Here is a 17833-nt window from a genome sequence, read left to right on the forward strand (position 1 = left end):
GCAGCTAGATGTCCCCTTTCTTTTGACTTGCTTGAGGCATTTGTTTTCAATAATGTGTCATCCTTGTCTGCAAGAATTGTAAGGTTCTGAAGCACATTCTCAACTCTGAATGGCAGCTATACTTGATAATCATCCACTCCTCCTGCAGTGGAAACTTACACTTGTGTTCAACACTGCTGGACGATCGAAAATAACGTGAGTTCCAACGAAGGGAAAAGCTGGGGGGAGGGGGGGGTTAGAAAAAATCCAGGTACTCCACATGCAACAAAAGTTCTTTCTTCTAAATGCGAATTTTTCTTGACTATCTAAAATTTCACTTCGTTGATCAGGGTACCTAAGCAACCATGTCGGTTAGTACTATTGTCGGACAGTTTCTCTTGGTTTTGCTCATGGCTTTCAGTGCACAAGTCGTCATCTGCAGCTCCTTATATGGAAACGAGACAGATCGGCTGTCACTAATTGAGTTCAAGAAGGCAATCAGTCTCGACCCACAGAAAGCCTTGATGTCTTGGAATGATAGCACCCACTTCTGCAATTGGGAAGGTGTCTTATGCAGGAGGAAGAATCCACGCTGTGTCACTTCTCTAACCTTGGAAACCGAGGCTTAGTGGGGAACGTCTCTCCTTCCATTGGAAACCTAACGTTCCTAAACTACCTATCCCTTCCAAACAATGTGTTCACTGGACAAATCCCTCCATCCCTTGGTCACTTGCGTCGTATCCGGTATCTCTACTTTAGTAATAACACACTTCAAGGTGAGATACCTGACTTTGCAAATTGTTCCAGTCTCAAGATTCTATGGCTTGATGGCAATCACCTTGTTGGACAAATGCCTACATATGCCAATCTGCCCCCTCGCCTACATGAGTTGCAGATTTACATTAATAATCTCACTGGAACAATTCCCCCTTCCATTTCTAACATCACAACGTTAACTCTACTCCGTTTCCATTTGAATCAGATTAATGGAGAAATCCCTAGTGAAATTGGGAAGCTGCCCATGCTACAGTTCTTTGACCCTGCTGGAAATAAGCTATCAGGAAGGTTTCAACCAGCCATCCTTAATTTATCTTCTCTTGTTAAACTAAGTCTTGCCTTCAATTATCTGAATGGAGAGTTGCCATCTAATCTTGGTAGTTCATTGCCCAATCTACAGTTTTTTTGACTTATCTAACAACCACTTTAATTGGCATATCCCAGGTTCATTGACAAATGCGACTAAGCTTTTCGAGGTGGAAATGTCATCTAATAATTTCACTGGGGTCGTGCCTAGTTCTATCGGAAAACTAAAGGAATTCGCCGTGTTGAATTTGGAAGAAAATCAATTCCAGGCACATGACAAGCAAGACTGGGATTTCATGTATAGCCTAAACAACTGCACTAAGCTGCGTATTTTGGCATTGTATGGGAATCAGCTCGAAGGAGAGATACCAAGTTCATTTGGCAACTTTTCCATGGGGCTTCAAGTGTTGTATCTTGGAAGCAATGGAATATCGGGGTATTTTCCTACCGGTATAGCAAACCTTCGTAGCCTGAATTCTATATCGTTCGGAGAAAATCAATTCACAGGTGCCATTCCAGAATGGCTAGGAACTTTGAGAAACTTGCAAGAATTAGACTTAGATAACAACGTCTTTACTGGGTATATTCCATCCTCCCTCTCAAACTTATCTCAATTGACAGCGCTCTCTCTAGACTATAACCAGTTGAATGGGAAGATACCCCCAAGCCTGGGAAACCTCAAAGTCCTCGAAGCATTGGGAATTTCCAATAACAATCTACATGGTACGATACCAAAGGAGATTTTCAACATTCCTACAATAACATATATTTGGTTATCTTTCAATGGCCTAGATGGACCACTCCCTCTTGAAATAGGCAATGCCAAACAACTAGAACATCTACTTCTTTCGTCAAATAAATTGTCCAATACTATTCCTGATACACTGGGTAATTGTGAAAGTATGAAAGATATTGAGCTGGACCAGAATTATCTTATCGGCAGTATTCCAGCATCACTAGGCAACATACGCAGCTTGGAAATACTCAATATGTCTCACAACCACTTATCAGGATCTATACCAGAGTCTATTGGTAGTCTGCAGTATCTTGAGGCCAGCAGTTCTACACCTACCAACATGCACTGTTACACCTCCAAGTTCTACAACTAAGCACATGCGATCGATAGTTTTCAAAGTAGTTATCCCATTAGCAAGCGTGGCATCACTAGCTATGATCATTACAATTTTCTTGCTATTGTGCAGGAAAAGACAAGAGCGAAAGTTTATGTCCCTCCCTTCTTTTGGTAGGAATTTTCCCAAAGTTTCTTATAATGATCTTGCCAGAGCGACTGATGGATTCTCTGCATCCAATTTAATCGGCAGAGGAAGATACAGTTCTGTGTACAGAGTTGAGTTGTTTGAAGATGGAAATGTGGTTGCTGTCAAAGTTTTCAGCCTAGAGACAGGAGGGGCACAACAGAGCTTCATTGCAGAATGCAATGCTTTGAGAAATGTGAGGCACCGCAATCTAGTTCCTATCCTTACTGCATGCTCAAGTATCGATTCTGAAGGAAATGATTTCAAAGCTCTAATATACGAATTCATGCCAAGAGGGGACTTATACAAAGTGCTATACTCAACTGGAGATAATGAAAACTCTTCAAATTTGGACCACATTATATTGGCCCAAAGGTTAAGCATTATGGTTGATGTATCAGATGCATTGGAGTACCTGCAGCATAGCAACCAAAGAATTATTGTTCATTGTGATCTGAAGCCTAGCAACATTCTTCTGGATGCTAATATGGTAGCTCATGTTGGAGACTTTGGTCTAGCAAGGTTCAAATTTGATTCCGCTACACCCTCTTTTGTCGACTCGGTTTCAACTTCGTCAATTGCAATCAATGGAACCATTGGATATGTTGCTCCAGGTATTGTCTGTCCCTTTTTTATGTTGTGTTATCTAGCAAAAATAATTATGTATTTCCATAATTCCTATATCTATTTGAACTGAACCCTTCCTGTCTGCAATCTACAGAATGCGCAGGGGGTGGTCAAGTTTCTACCGCCTTGGACGTCTACAGCTTCGGAGTTGTTCTCCTCGAGATATTCCTCCGAAGGAGGCCGACGGACGACATGTTCAAGGATGGGATGAGCATTGCAATGTTCACAGAGATCAACTTCCCTGACAATGTGTTGCGGATCGTTGACCCACAGCTGCTGCAAGAGCTGGACCTCTGCAAGGAGAGACTGCAGTCTGTGCTGAGCATTGGATTCTGCTGCACCAAGACGTCCCCCAGCGAGCGCATCAGCATGCAGGAGGTGGCTGCAAGGCTGCATGGGATCGAGGATGCGTATCTCAGGGGTAACTGAAACTGAAGAAGCAGTTCAGTAATTTTAGTAGTTTCTGAATAATTTACTGAAAAGTTATCAACACACACATAGAATGTGTGTGCCGATTGCTGTTAAGTGAGATCATTACCCTTTCGGATACACACATACGTGGTGGTTCTTTTTATTACGTGACAAATGTCTTTGTAAGAAAGTACTTCTCCTTGTTACAAATACGGGGTGTTGCATGCGGTACATTTTATGTAGTGTCAGTAGTACCGCTGATAAAGCAAACTGAAACGTGTTTGCTAGTTTGCTTAATTTTACAACAAGTATTTGGCCCAGTGCTTACCCTGAAGAAGATAATCTGTAACCATCTATTGTTTGGGAGGTGAGCAAAGTATGAGCATGATAAAGCATCGGGATCACATATTTGGTTATGCAAACTAGAGATAACACAAAGCAAAGCTTAACGGTAATGCATGCTCGACATCTCTACTGCTTGTCGTAAGAATTGAGGAAAAGTGCCAAAAATTGAGCTCAGACTGGGCCTTTTACAGTGACAGATCAGGGTGGTGAGGTTTGGTCCATCGTGATCTAAGGATCTGTTTGTTTCACGTTATTTTTAGCTTCTGCTTCTGTCAGAAGTCCAAACAAACGGGTTTGCTGAAGCTGAGAAACTATCTAAGAGTAGCTTTTTTGAGAAGTAATGTGTTAAGAAGTTAAAAAATTATTGTAAAATGCAACAGCTAAAATCCAAAAGCAGTTTTTTAGAAAAACTAAAAGCACAACTTTTTAGAGAAGTCAAAAATAAAAACCCAAACAAACGGACCCTAAGTGCCATTTTATAGTGCACAACAAGGCCCAATCCTCCTGGGCCTCCTGATCCAAGTTGCAAGTATCCAGCAAGCCGAAGGGACTCCCGTGATCAACAGGGCCCAGTGCCGTCCACTGTCTGCTGGGCCTGAGAGAGGAGGCCTAATGAGCATCGAATCTCACCGCCGCCACCCACTCTCCTTCGGCAACCCCGCGTTCGATCAACATCACCAGAGAGGACTAGGTCCTTCCTCTCACCCGCGCCATCTGATCTCTGTTGCGCCCTATCACGTATGGGCATGACGGCGCCCAACAGCAGTAGCAGAGGGTGGAAGAGAGGGGGAAGATGGTGGACTCATGCTCAGGACGGAGGAGGGGAAGAAATTGTGGCGCCTTTTCCACTTCATCCACTATATTTTCAGGTCAAATGCTTGACCCCTAGGTACATAGGACCACAAGTTTATTACCTATAATACCAATAGAGACAACTAAAATACTTTTCGGATGATAGTCTTTGTCTATTTTATTTTTTCTTTCTTTATGGGTAATTTGTTTTTCTACTACAACTATGGATTTCTAATCTGCGTTTGAACAGAATCCTCTCGGTATTAACACTGGTGATTAAAATAGGCCCTTTCATCGACGGCAATAGTCTCATGGATGGCGCTCTTTCTCTTTTCTTCGTGGAAATCGGGTCACCACGGTAGCCGTCTTTGACTTCTGTATGATTTAGAGTTCGACTGAATTAAAATCAAGGAACACCTGCTGCATCTATATATCTGCATCTATTTATCTCCCTCATCCCGGCATGGTGCCCCGTAGATCACCAGCAATCTCTCTATCGATGCTTGTGCCACGCGGCCGTTCAGGCCACTGGACAGCTAGTTTCTTGGAGCGATGGCCGCTGCATGCACCAACCGTACTAGCTGTAAGCACCTTTTGTTTACGTCTTGTCCCCGGCCGTTTTACTTGTTAGACTACTCTGAATGAGAAATTTCATAATATTATTTTCAAAAGTGCTACATCAATAAGATAATAATAAATTGATGGTTAAAACACTCTTCTCCTATGCATGGTTTCATTTTGTTGTTTCATATGCTATTCATGTAAGACTCATTAGGTGTTGGACTTCATGTCCAGGTGGTTTCATCTAGATGAAACTACTTTGATCTCTCTTTTTTCTTAATTCGCTTGACACATCATCAAAAATACTGATATGACACCACATTAAATGAAAATGAAACTCCCATTGAGAGTAGTCTTAGTTGATTTTGCTCCCCACCCAATCATCTCATTCGTTTAGCTTTAAGCTTTAATTTTGTTCACAAACTGCACGTGTGCTGCTGATCGGATGCTATTTGTGTGCTACCTATCTTTTCGAATACGTGTGCTTCCTATCTAGCTAGCTATTTGTATATAGGCCAGAATTACTAGAATAAACGACAGTCAAACTTAATGTAGTAACCGGCAGTGTTACGTTTGTGTTCTATCTTGTTGAACAACAGAAATTTCATGTCTTTAGACAAAGGAAAAGCTCAAGTAGTAGAAAAGAAAAGAAAAGAAAAAACGCTGCCGGGTACTTCACATTCGAAGAATCTGAATATATGAGCTTGCTGGCAATAGCTCCTGAATATTTATCTGAAACTTTCCCTAGTTTTCTCATCTGTGCATGTAGTCATGATCTGAATTCAACCAAGGCAGCTAAACTAGCCAAATGTCACTGCAATTTGAACAGAACTTTTGGTGCTCATAGCTTGCAGTGCAGAGGCTGTCAGCTGATCAGAAAACTAGTTTGTGTGCTGGAACTGATTTGATCAGCTGCCGCTAGATGTCCCCTTTCTCTGATTCTTTGATCCTTGAGGCTCCTTTTTCTTTCAGCAATGTGATCCTTGTACTACAATTGTAAGGTTCTGAAGCACATGCTCATGTCAACTCTGAATGGCAGGTCATACATGATATCCATCCTGTAGTGGAGACTTTCACTTGTGTTCAACACTGCTGCGCGATAGAATAGACCGTGAGTTCCCACAAGGGAAAATCTGGGGTAGAAAAAAGACATCGAGTCATCCAGGTACTGCACGAGGGTTTTTTTTTTTGTTTTCCTAAATGTGAGTATTTATGGACTATCTAAAATTTCACTTCTTTCGATCAGGGTAGCTAAGCAGCCAAGACGGTTAGTGCTATGGTCGGACTATTTATTTTGGTGCTCATGGCTTTAAGTGCGCAACTCATCATCTGCAGCTCCTTTAATGGAAACGAGACAGGTCGCTTGTCACTACTTGAATTCAAGAAGGCAATCAGTCTCCACCCACAGCAAGTCTTGATGTCTTGGAATGATACCACCCACTTGTGCAATTGGGAAGGTGTCATGTGCAGGGTGAAGACTCCACCTCGTGTCATAGACAATTTCCTGATTTGCCTCATCACCTTCAATATATCGTACTGTCACATAATAGTCTTACTGGAGCATAGTCTCCTTGTTATTTTCATATATATTTTATACAAAAGAAAAAGAAACAAATGAGTAAATTAAAAATATCAACTCTCTACAACTTTGTTATTCAACAATTTTTTATTTCTGGCATCTAATATGGTTAAGCTGAGTCACAAAGTAATCACGCAGCTTTCCTACTGTTCTGCAAACAGCACGACTTCAAAATTCAAAAGCTCTCAGTATATTAAGCCAAACTTAGTGTTTAAGTACTCTATGGAAAGGTAATTAAAACATCTAAAACTCACTGGTGCATCACTTCCTAAGATTCATCCTCTAGGAACCATTAAACATTGACTAAAGCAGTATTGTGCAGACTCAAGAAAAACTGCAACTTAATCGTCACGACAGCAATATATCAAACCGGATTTAGTTCTAATTAGGGTCCTAAACCAAATTTAAACGAGAGAAGATAAAGGGGATTCCTTTTTTTTCCGTTCCTTACCTAACAAAACGACGAGGTCGCAAGCATACTCTTCCTCTCCCTCTCTGCCTTGCCACGTACCACGTGCTTGTCTCATGCCTGTCCCTTAATGCAGCAGCGAGCAACAGCAACCAGAGAAAAGGGAGTAGTAGATAGCTCCAGCGGAGGCTCTTTTTTCTAATCTGTGGTCTTGATCTATAGGGAGCCATGCACAGCAGCGCCCACCGCTCGAGCTGTGACAAAGGCGACCAAACTGCACAGCGCCTCCTCCTTTCTCTTTCTCTAGATAGCGCAAGATAGGAGGCACCAAAACCGTAAGGCAGTGATTTGGGTTAGGGTTATGACTCCTCCATCTTACAAAATAGGCCTTGATTCACTTCCACAGATAGCCTATTAATTAGAACCAATTAACGTTAAAATTTCATCTTCCCTCTAAAACTCTGCAATCTCATTGGCACGCGTGCTTTACTTGGAAAGTCACGCATAACTTACCCCACCGAAAGACAGCCCACGTTACTGTCCTCATTCACTGTATCGGACTCACTGTTCTCTTCATGTTTCTCCTGAGTCCTTCCCCGTTCCTTTTCCCACCTCTCTCTCTCTACGACTGCCACATATTTAATGGTGGGATATCACAATCGGTTTAAAAAATCTGCCTGTGACAGAGATATGGCAACCGTCTGCTCTTAGCTCGGTGAAACTCAAGGTTAAAAACCGTATGAGATAGAGGAACATCACATACGGCTCCTAATAATAATTATTTGGAATATCATCCCAGACAGTTTTATTTAATAATTGTTTGTGATATCATCAACCAGGGCAAATGATTTTGTACATGAGGTTGTCTTTGATATAACTAAGAAGAGAGGCGTGCTTCGTCGCGCCCATATGCCGAGAGAGAGTGAGAGAGAGAGCCAGGGAGGAAGATCATGAAGCTGGAGAGAGAGAGAGAGAGAGAGAGCCAGCGGCGAGCATGCCCAGCTAATTGGTTCCCCGACTTTACTACTCGGCGAGAGCAAGAGGCCGAGGGAGAGAGGTGAGAGAAATATGGAAGAAGGAGGTGGCGAGAATTTTTTAGACTGGCGACTGAAGTCTGCTAAGGGGGACGTTGGATTTCTCTGGACTTATGCGGGGCAGGAGTTGGGATGGAGCGAGCGCAAGAGAAACGTGGAAGAAGGAGGTGGCGAGGATTTTTTGAGCTGGCGACTGAAGTATGCGGAGGAGGACACTGGATTTTTCTGGACTCACGTGCATAGGTATATATATACACGATTGGCGAACATTAGCTACAGTGACTTGAACAGTATGCACAGTGACGGGACCCACCTGCCATAGCGTGCTACAAGAGCTATAGTAACCATGATTGCCGAACAACCACTACAGTGTAAACAGTATGCACAGTGACGGATGGGACCCACCTGCTATAGGCGTGCTACAAGAGCTACAAGCGCCCTTTAGTATATAAGTTATATTCAAGATCATAGTTCTAAGGATTTGTCTGCATTATGATAGTTATCGCAGTCGGTTGATGTTTTGAACTATCTAGAATATGAAGAGCAGGGTAGCTGAGCGGACGGTGTGAACCCTTTATATTCATGGGAGAGATCCATGTGTTAGGGTTTTCACTCTCACTTTTGCCTCTTGCTCTAACTTCGCTCTCCAAAGATTCATGGCATGGCCACCTCCACCTCCTCCTCATCGCCTTGGCCGCTCAGGTTGTCATCACCCACGCTATCATTCGACTATGATGAAGAGGTCAACAATATTTTTTTTGGGGGGGGGGGGGAGGCTCTTTTTCCTAAGCTCGGCTACAGTGAGGAAGAGTCATCATCGGTCGACACCGAGGAGCCTAATACCAAGGAGGACGAGCCAAAGCCCAAGGTAGACAAGGAGTCGGAACCCAAGTTCGTGGAAGACGAGGAGTCAGAGACCGAGCCAATGGAAGAGGAGTTAGAGCCCGAGCCCTAGGGGGAGGGCTACAATGACGAAGAGGAGAAGGTAGATTTTAGCGACGACGAGGAGGAGCCTGAGGAGGATGCTTCCAACGATGAGGAGTGCGATGGAGAGGAGGGCTCCATCAACGATGAGGAGCCCCTCATCCTTGATTTTTACCCCCAAGCATCTATCAAATAATGTTAGACTTGTTGTATCAAGCTTGCTTGTTGGAGGCAGATGAGAAATTGGAGCGTGGCTTTGGGTATGATGGTGAAGCATAAAAGGTTAAGACTATTGATAGGGATATATAATTAATATTATATATTCCATATATTTCGTAGATTTGTAAAAGGCATATGAGGATCATCTACACCTTACTCGATACGGGGCTAGTCGTGGCCGCTACGGAGTAAGGTATGAAGATAAAGTACAAGAAAACTAATCATACCAAATAGGGATGTTATCCCCTATTCGGGAAGGATTTCTTGATATTCGGGAGCTAGCGATCCGGATTGATTACGTCTGGAGGAGTCCGGGTAGGTTATATCCAAATTCCCCTGACTATATAAAGCCGAGAGCGGGGTACATCCAAGACAAGCCAATTGAGATCAATCGATCCTAGAGCCAATACAAGCAACTCGCACCTTTAGATCTTCAAAGTCGCGGAAGCCTTCAAGAATAATCTAGTAGAAGACCAACACCTATTAAAGATCCACGGCAGAAGCAATCCCTAATCGACTAGATCTTAAGTCTTAGACACAAAAATTCATCTATTTCTTAAGAATAGATCCATCTATATACCTTCTTGTACTCTGTGATCCCAAAGAAAATCAAGGCAAGACAGGATGTAGGGTCATTACTCAACTCGGGAGCTTGGACCTATATAAATTCTATGTCACTACATAATACTCTTCAACGACTACGCATGTATCCCTATTTTTCATATCATAAAACAATAAACAGTTGTGTACAAATCTTAGATAACTACGTCAACACCCAAGTTGCATGTATGCATTGAGCTTATCATGTTTTTCGCTGGCGCTTTCTCCTTCGTTTGGTTGGTCGGCTGTGGATCCTAATACGCGAGACCAATGTATGGCTTTATGTATGCCAGTATTACAATTTATTTAAAGTATGATTATGATATTATTCTATTATAATCTATATGTATCAGCTATTGATCCCAAAACTTGGCACAGGGGACCCAAAGGGATGACTCTGACAAACAAGTTGTCAGGAAGGTGCGCGAACGGGGCGCTAATTAGCGCAACACTCAAGCAACAGCTTATTGGATACCTTTCTTTTCTGAAGCTGAATGCATGGACAAGTAAGACGAATGCATTCTCTGCAAAGGGTGCAACAAGCAAGGAGCGCAGTGTTTTTCATTGAGTCTAAAGCAAAGGATCGAAGAGATGCTCAAGCAAGGAGGAAGCATCCGATTGAAAGCACTAGTAAAACAAAGATAAAAGAGAACCTTCGGAGGAACAAATTCATAAAAGACATCAGAATTATTAAGAAAATGAGGGAAAAGAGTATTCTCGGTGCTCCCAGCTCTACAAAAGAAAAGGAAAAATAAAGAGCAAAGAGCAAAAGACTTCTCAAAAGATAAGTTGTGGGAGCGGTGAGAGGGAGACGTGGAGCAAAGCAGTTAGAGGGGAAAAAAGGAAATGCTAGATGGACTAATATTTTAAATCGGTGGTGGTAGTTAATAAACGTGGTTTGCTTTTAATTAAGTATACAATCAACATGATGGGGAGTGTTAAAATATGTTGCTCGTTTTTCCTCGCATGAAATAAGCTTATAGATACTTGAGCTCGAGAATAGACTAACATAATTAACAGTTGCGGCCCATTTCGAGCTTACATAGTAGTCTTAAGCTAATCTTGATCATATATATATTTGCCTAAAAATTAAGAATAATTTCATAAAACCTCAATTTCAAAAATTTTGATCTTGAAATTTTAAATTCTGATTTCCATACTTTTGTATTTCAATTTTGAATTCGAAAACTATAGTTTTCAAATTAATTCAGGATTTTGGTATATGAAATTAAATTGTGAATATAAATTAGAGAGAAAATTTCTTGTATGCCATTGGAACTTAAACTATTGTCTTATGTGCTATCTAAAATTTATGATTTCCTTCTCTGTCACTAGATCAAATATGGTATCCTTTCTATGCCACTCTCTCCCTTCTATGTCATTCAAAATATGCCACTCCCTCCCTTCTATGCCACTCCAGTGGCAGAGAAGGAATGACATATTTGATCCATTGGCAGAGAAAGGAAGCATAATTTTTAGATAGCACATAAGACAAAAGTTTAAGTTCCAATAACATACAAGGAATTTTCTCTATGGACTTGTATACTGTATCAATATTTCATCCAAACAAAGTAACAAACCAAATGTTGCCGGAGTACAATTCTTATAACGTGCTTCCTGGTATTCAGGATAGTTCATATCAGATTAAGGGGAATGCAGAATTATTGAAAAGAAACGCTCGATCCTTGTGGGAAGTATCGAAGAAAAATAAAATCTTAAATCAAGTCACAAGCACCTCTTTCCCGGGGTGGTAGGGGTAGGCGATCCGTTCATTGAGGTTCAAATCATAGTACTCATTATTGAGAGCTGATCTCTAGCAATGTATCTCGGGTATATCGGTGTAGCAAAAATGATCCTATTAGATTATGATTGTGATTTTAGTAATTAATAACAACATAGTCATTGAGACTAACATGTTTATCAAAAATATATATTAATAGATCTTATGGATGCAATACATGAAGAAGCTACCGAAATCGGGATAAAGTTTGATTGAATTGGAGAAGTCTCAGGAAATTTACATACACCGGATAGTCCAGTGATCAGCAAAGTGTACACACCAGAGCGTTTTCCAGAAGGATGAAAAATTGAGCTAAAATCAAATTGTACTCATCGGAAAGTCCGGTGCTCAAAAGAAGTGTACACCAGAGCATTTAACAGAAGCTGTGCAACTTCAGAAGATTGGAATTGACTACACCGGATAGTCTGGTGATGAAAAGTCAGTGCACACTTGAGTGTTTTCTAGAACTGAGAGAAGATAAAGCTATACACACCGGGTAGTTTAACAGTGAAGATGATGGCTTGGTCAAACTCAAGTCTACACACCGAATAGTCCGGTGATTGGAGAGAAGGACACACCGGACAATCCAGTGATCAGAAGAAGTCTGAGTGGAGTTTCAACGGCTAGTATCCACTAATGTACACACCAGATGGTCCGTTGATTGTACTACTGTTATCATCAAACCATCCGGTGTTCGCAGTTTCTGTGAGTCGTTAGGGTAACGGATAGTCCGTGGAGTCTAGAGAAGCTCAGATACACTTGAGAACACATCCAAGCCATCAAAGAGCTAATAGTGATCATCCAAGACAATTAGCACACCATTAGAAGAGTGATTAATGCTTATAGACCTAGAGAGAAGTGTTGCTAGGTGCTGCAACTTAGAGAGTGGATCATGGAGTGATCCAATCGTGTACTGAGAGGTACGCCGGCACCTTGAAGTCTTGGTGACTCACCGGTAACTTGGGTCTTGGTGGCTCAAGCTTGTTGACCCTCCGACTTGGTGTGGAGCGGTGGTAAGAAGATTGTGCAGGGACGCGGAGGACTTTATCTTTGTGATTAAAGCTCCAAAGTAAAGACGGCATACAAGTGACCGGAATAGAGGTTAGTGGTGAGACCTCACCTTGATAGCTTGGTGGCTCATCGTGCTTGAGTCCTTGTCTTGGTGACTTGGTAGCTCAAGAACCGTGACCGGAAGAGATTTGGCGACCCGGAGCATGTTCTTTGTAGAGCTCCAACGTGGACTAGAGGTGGCTTGTGTGCCACCGATACTATAGGATAAAAATCCCTTGCGTCAAGTTTGTCCCTCTACCTTATTTACTTTTCCGCATTAAATATTTGCAATTTACCTTACTAGAGTAGGTTGTAATCCTCTTGAGCGGTAGAGTTGACACACTAGATAAACCTAGAGCACATTTAGATAGAAATTGAGATAGGTTTATCATGTGAAGTTTTTGAAGCCGATTAGATTTTTAAATGTCCTAATTCACCCCCCCCCCCCCTCTTAAGACATCACCGGTCCCTTCAACCGGGTGATAGACGAGTTGATCCACGTTTCTGGCAGAAATGTGTGTGTGTTGGAGGGATTCAAGAACACCAGGAGTTATCTAGGTTCAGATCTTTTGTGGAATAATTACTCTACGTCATGTGTATTTTCTTATGGAGTGTGTCAAATGTTTACAGAGTGTTCCTCCTGTTTTCCCCATCTCGGTCTCCTCCCCGTTATATACCAGAGGAGAAGATGTTGATACAAATGGACCATGCCAAACCAGGCGACAGACCTATACCCGACGCAACTTAGCTATCCCTAGCTCATCATGATGGTGGGTATGCATGTCACCCTACTTTGGTCGCCCTGCACACCCTATATTATCACCGAACGCCGTCACACTCACTCATCAAGCTATCCCATAGCATTAAATGATACGGGACCGGTCACTGCTATACCACACCGTCCCACGATCATGCTCGCCGAAACGGAGTGACTGAAGAAGGAAAACACTTGAGTGGGCCGTATTAAATGAGACTTGACCAGTTTTTACTAGTCACAGGATCTCCTATCACAACAAGAGGGTTGGTCATCTGAGCACCACCCTAGTCGTACAGTAAGGTCTTGAAAATGTTTGCATCCGGCTACCCCTGACAAAGTGGGGCCGTACTAAGAGGCCCCATTTATCTACAACACCGACACCCATCTATTCACACGCGTGAGCGCATTCATTGTGTTCGTTGTGGTATGTTTATCTCTAGATATGTGATAGGAGGCACATTTGCATGTGGTGTCCCCTTGCATCTTGTTGTAATCGGGAAAAAATACAGAGAAGACTTGCCGTGTCTTGTAGTGCCGCGCAATTCCTCGTTCAGTCTCCCTATTGTTCCACAGCGGGCACCCAGGAAGCCATCACGTGTCATGCTCACCTGCTCCCTGTTCACGCGGCTGCTGCTTGCTAAGTTGCTGTCAATAAAGCAACCTATGATGTGTTGACTGCCCTGTAGCTATTAACTTCTCATATTCATCTCCATCTTTTATACTTCTAGATTCTTCTCGTCCCCATCTCCAAGAAGATGTTCGCCTAACCCGACCTAAGCGACAATGCGTCGGAGAAGAAGAGATGGAAGGGATAGATGCAGCGGCGCAGCCTCAGCGTGCATGACGTCAGAAGGAAAGTTTCAGATTGTTCTAGTTGATTGAACTGAATTTTTGTTAAAGCTAGTTTCGGTACTTAATGAGTTGAAATTTTGCGATCTTTCAATCTTAGTGGACAGGTCTTGAAACTAGTAAGTCTCAATTGAATGGCCTCAAATCCGAATCCAATGTCTTCAGCTATCTCAATTAATAAGTCCCCCGAAATTGAAAGCTTCTTCAGAATGTCCAAACTCGAGCTTCTGAACTGAAAGTTGTTTCAAATTTCGATTTAAAGCTGTTTTCAAATAGCAGTGATTAAATTCTAGAGAACTACACTTACATAGTCCAAATTATCGTAAAAATAAACTTTTCTGGAACATATTTAAAAAAGTACACAAACTTCACTGATATTATCACGTACGTGCACACAAGGATATTTGCTAGTTAACATATTAAGTTTGGATGTCAATTGGCATGCCAGGCCCACATGTAAGACACAGCTGGAGTTCAATTCATGTCCAAACTAACAATGTCTTATGTGTGGGCTCGTGATGTAAATTGACGTAAAAAATAACAACGTTTGCTAAAAAAAATGTATTTTTTTATAATATAGGCAAATTGTTAGATTGTGATCTGAATTTTTATTGGACTAGATAAAGGACGCATTTGTCTATATTCCGAAACAGTCCGTATTAGATTAGAGTCGTATATATCTACTTCTGTAAATATATCTTGTAAGCTATAAAAAAAGTCAAGACGTTCATTGTAATTCTTTGTATTATACACATTCTTGATACAATAAAGATCGTTGATTGGTATCTGTGATTTTTTTTTACAAAGATTTTTCACATAAAAATTATGTCTTATATTTGATCATATCATATTTGATTTCTAACTAGTAGTATCAGAGTCGAATCAAACACACGAGAAAAAAAAAATTAGATCTATTCGCCGTCGAGTTTTTCTCTTCGTTCAGTCGACCGGTCTCCCGATCGCTGCCGCCGGTCTTTCGCCGATCAACGCGCTTCCCCGCTGCAGGCCGGCGCAAATCCCGAGCTCCGATTCGCAGTGCCCCGCCCGTCCACCAAAGAAAAGGCAAGTCCACCGGAAAAAAGCAAGTCATTCACCCATCGAATCAGAAGGAAAAAAGAAACAAGTCCCGAGGACACCCAGACGTCCTCACGTGAAGAAAGAGAAAAAAATCAAATCAGTTTTGTTATTTGTCTGTCGCCTGATTCTTTGAAAAAAAATTTGTCAAATTTGCAGCCGTGAGATGTTGCTTTGCGATCTGTGCGCGGGTTCTCTTCCTTGTGCTTATCGGGCTCGAAATGGTGACCCATTTCGATTCCAGACCCGTTAGCGAGTTCCGGAGAGTGTGAGCGTTAATTCATCTGTTCGATTTGATGATTTCTGTGCCATAGCTTTCCCTTTACTGTTTCTTACTTCCTCACTCTATTTCCCCACTTTAATGCTCTCTATTTCTTTACTCCTTTCCCTCCTCTCTTGTTTTTATTTCGTTGATCTTTTTCTATCCTCTCTGAATACCTGTAATCTTTCTACTGTACTGTGATGAGGAGAGAGAGAGAGTCAACCCATTTCTTTCATCTATATTCAAGGCTATTCTTCGACTTTAGGATGGATTTGAGTCATATGCATGGACCTTGTCATTTTATTTTTGGTTTTTTCTCATATTTTAGTTTGTTTTGTACCTTTTATTTTTAGAGTTTGCTTGAGGTGTAACCATCTATTTGTGTTGTATGTGAATTATTTTTTGAGTTTTGAGTTTTGAGGGGTTTAATGAGTTGCTATTGATAGTTTTGTGCTTCATAATTTGTCTCTTCTCTCTATTTCTTTCTCTCTTCTATCTCTCTATTTCTCTCTTCTTCTCTCCCCATGTCTCTCTATATATTTCTCTCTTTGTCTCCCTCTGTCTCTCTCTATTCTCTCCATATGTCTATATCTTTGCGTCTATTTTTTTTTATGTATCTGTCTCTCGATTTCTCTGTCTCTATATATCTTTGTATCTTCTTCTGTTTTTTATCTGTTTATCAATTTTTGTCTCTATTTGTATATCTTTTTGCTTCTTTTTTGTTGTGTCTCTCTAGATGTATATATGTCTCTCTATCTTTTTTTTGCTTCTTTTTTTATTTTATCATATTTCTTGCTGTCTATTTTTGATCATATCTTTTTTCTATCTCTTTGTCTTGGTTTCTATCCATTTTTATTCTAAATAATTTTTTCTATCTCTATCTCTATCTTTGTTTTCTCTTTTATCTCTTTATTTCTCTCATGCTCTATCACTCTGTAATAAGTATCCATTTTTCTCTTTATTTCTTGCTTTCTCTCTCTTTATCTATTTATCTCTCTATGTGTGTCTTTTTCTATTTGTCTCTCTATCTCTCTTTATCTCTAAGATTTTCTCTCTTTTTATTTCTCTATCTATATCTCTTTATCCGTCTATCTCTCTCTTTCACCGTCTATTTTTGATTATATCTTTTTTCTAGCTCTCTATCTTTGTTTCTATTATTTTTTATATTTCTATCTAGTTTTTGCTATGTATTTACACTTCTTGGCTTCTTACATGTCATGAAGATATCTTGTTCCAAACATGTGTAGCGAGAGTTTATTTGTGCTGAAATGCCTTTTCACAAGATTATGATGGGTTATCCTTACATCCCAAAACAAACCAATGTGTAAGTGTTTTATCTGTTTATCAATTTCTGTCCCTACTTTGTATATCTTTTTGCTTCTTTTTTATTGTGTCTCTCTGAATGTATATATGTCTCTCTTTATTCATTTGTTTTTGTCTCTTTCTCTCTCTACCTCTCTCTCTCCTTGTCTCTCTGTCTCGATCTATATCTCGTGCTCTCCCTCTTTCTTTGTATTACCACAATGCTAGTCATTGTTTTCTCTCTTTGTCTTGTCTCTCGAATAAATAAGATTCAGATATTACACATAATATTTTTGTTATTACAAGTGACGCTTTTTTAGATGTGTGTGGAATGATCATGTCTGTGCTGAGACGCCTCTTCATACGTTCAAGGTTGATGTTATCATATTTGTAACACGAACATGTCAAAGTATGTTTTGACTTTCGAGAGGTTTGAGCTGCTACTATATAGTGTTGGTTGTACTCATTGTACACTAATTATATATAACCGGAGTCCATTTCAAGTGTAAGTGCTTCATTATTTAATTTGTTCTTTGTGCAGCTGCTACTCTCTAATAGTGGTTTTAGGCTCAAGTTTTCTACTTACGTGAATTCAGTGAAGAATCAATATGAAATATTGCTAAGAGATAAGTCCATGTTCCGAAAGGAAGACGAGAGCAACGCTGCATGGAGTTTGTCTCTTCACCGTGCTCCCTGCAGTGCAACCCACTAATTTATTAGCCTGTTTCGGACCCGTTATATGATTTTGAATGTCTGGTAGTATTTGTTGGGCTGTGGTTGTCAAAATTTTATTTGTCCAACGTGGCAACATGTCATTGGTCCAAAATTTGACAGATTTTGTGCCACAAAATGTGTCAACAGATAGATAGCAGGTCCCAAATCAAATTTGCTAGGTGCACACAAGAATCGTATCAGAAGATTGGTTTTGACTTCATTGCTA

General features: G+C 40.9%; 1 pseudogene; it reads left to right on the top strand.

Moving 5' to 3' along the window:
• The first annotated feature begins 332 nt into the window (after nucleotides 1-332).
• Nucleotides 333-3670, top strand: LOC133886991 (probable LRR receptor-like serine/threonine-protein kinase At3g47570; annotated as a pseudogene).
• The last annotated feature ends 14163 nt before the right edge of the window (nucleotides 3671-17833 follow it).

The sequence above is a fragment of the Phragmites australis genome, chromosome 12 (assembly GCF_958298935.1).
Source record: "Phragmites australis chromosome 12, lpPhrAust1.1, whole genome shotgun sequence".
In the NCBI taxonomy this organism is placed as follows: domain Eukaryota; kingdom Viridiplantae; phylum Streptophyta; class Magnoliopsida; order Poales; family Poaceae; genus Phragmites; species Phragmites australis.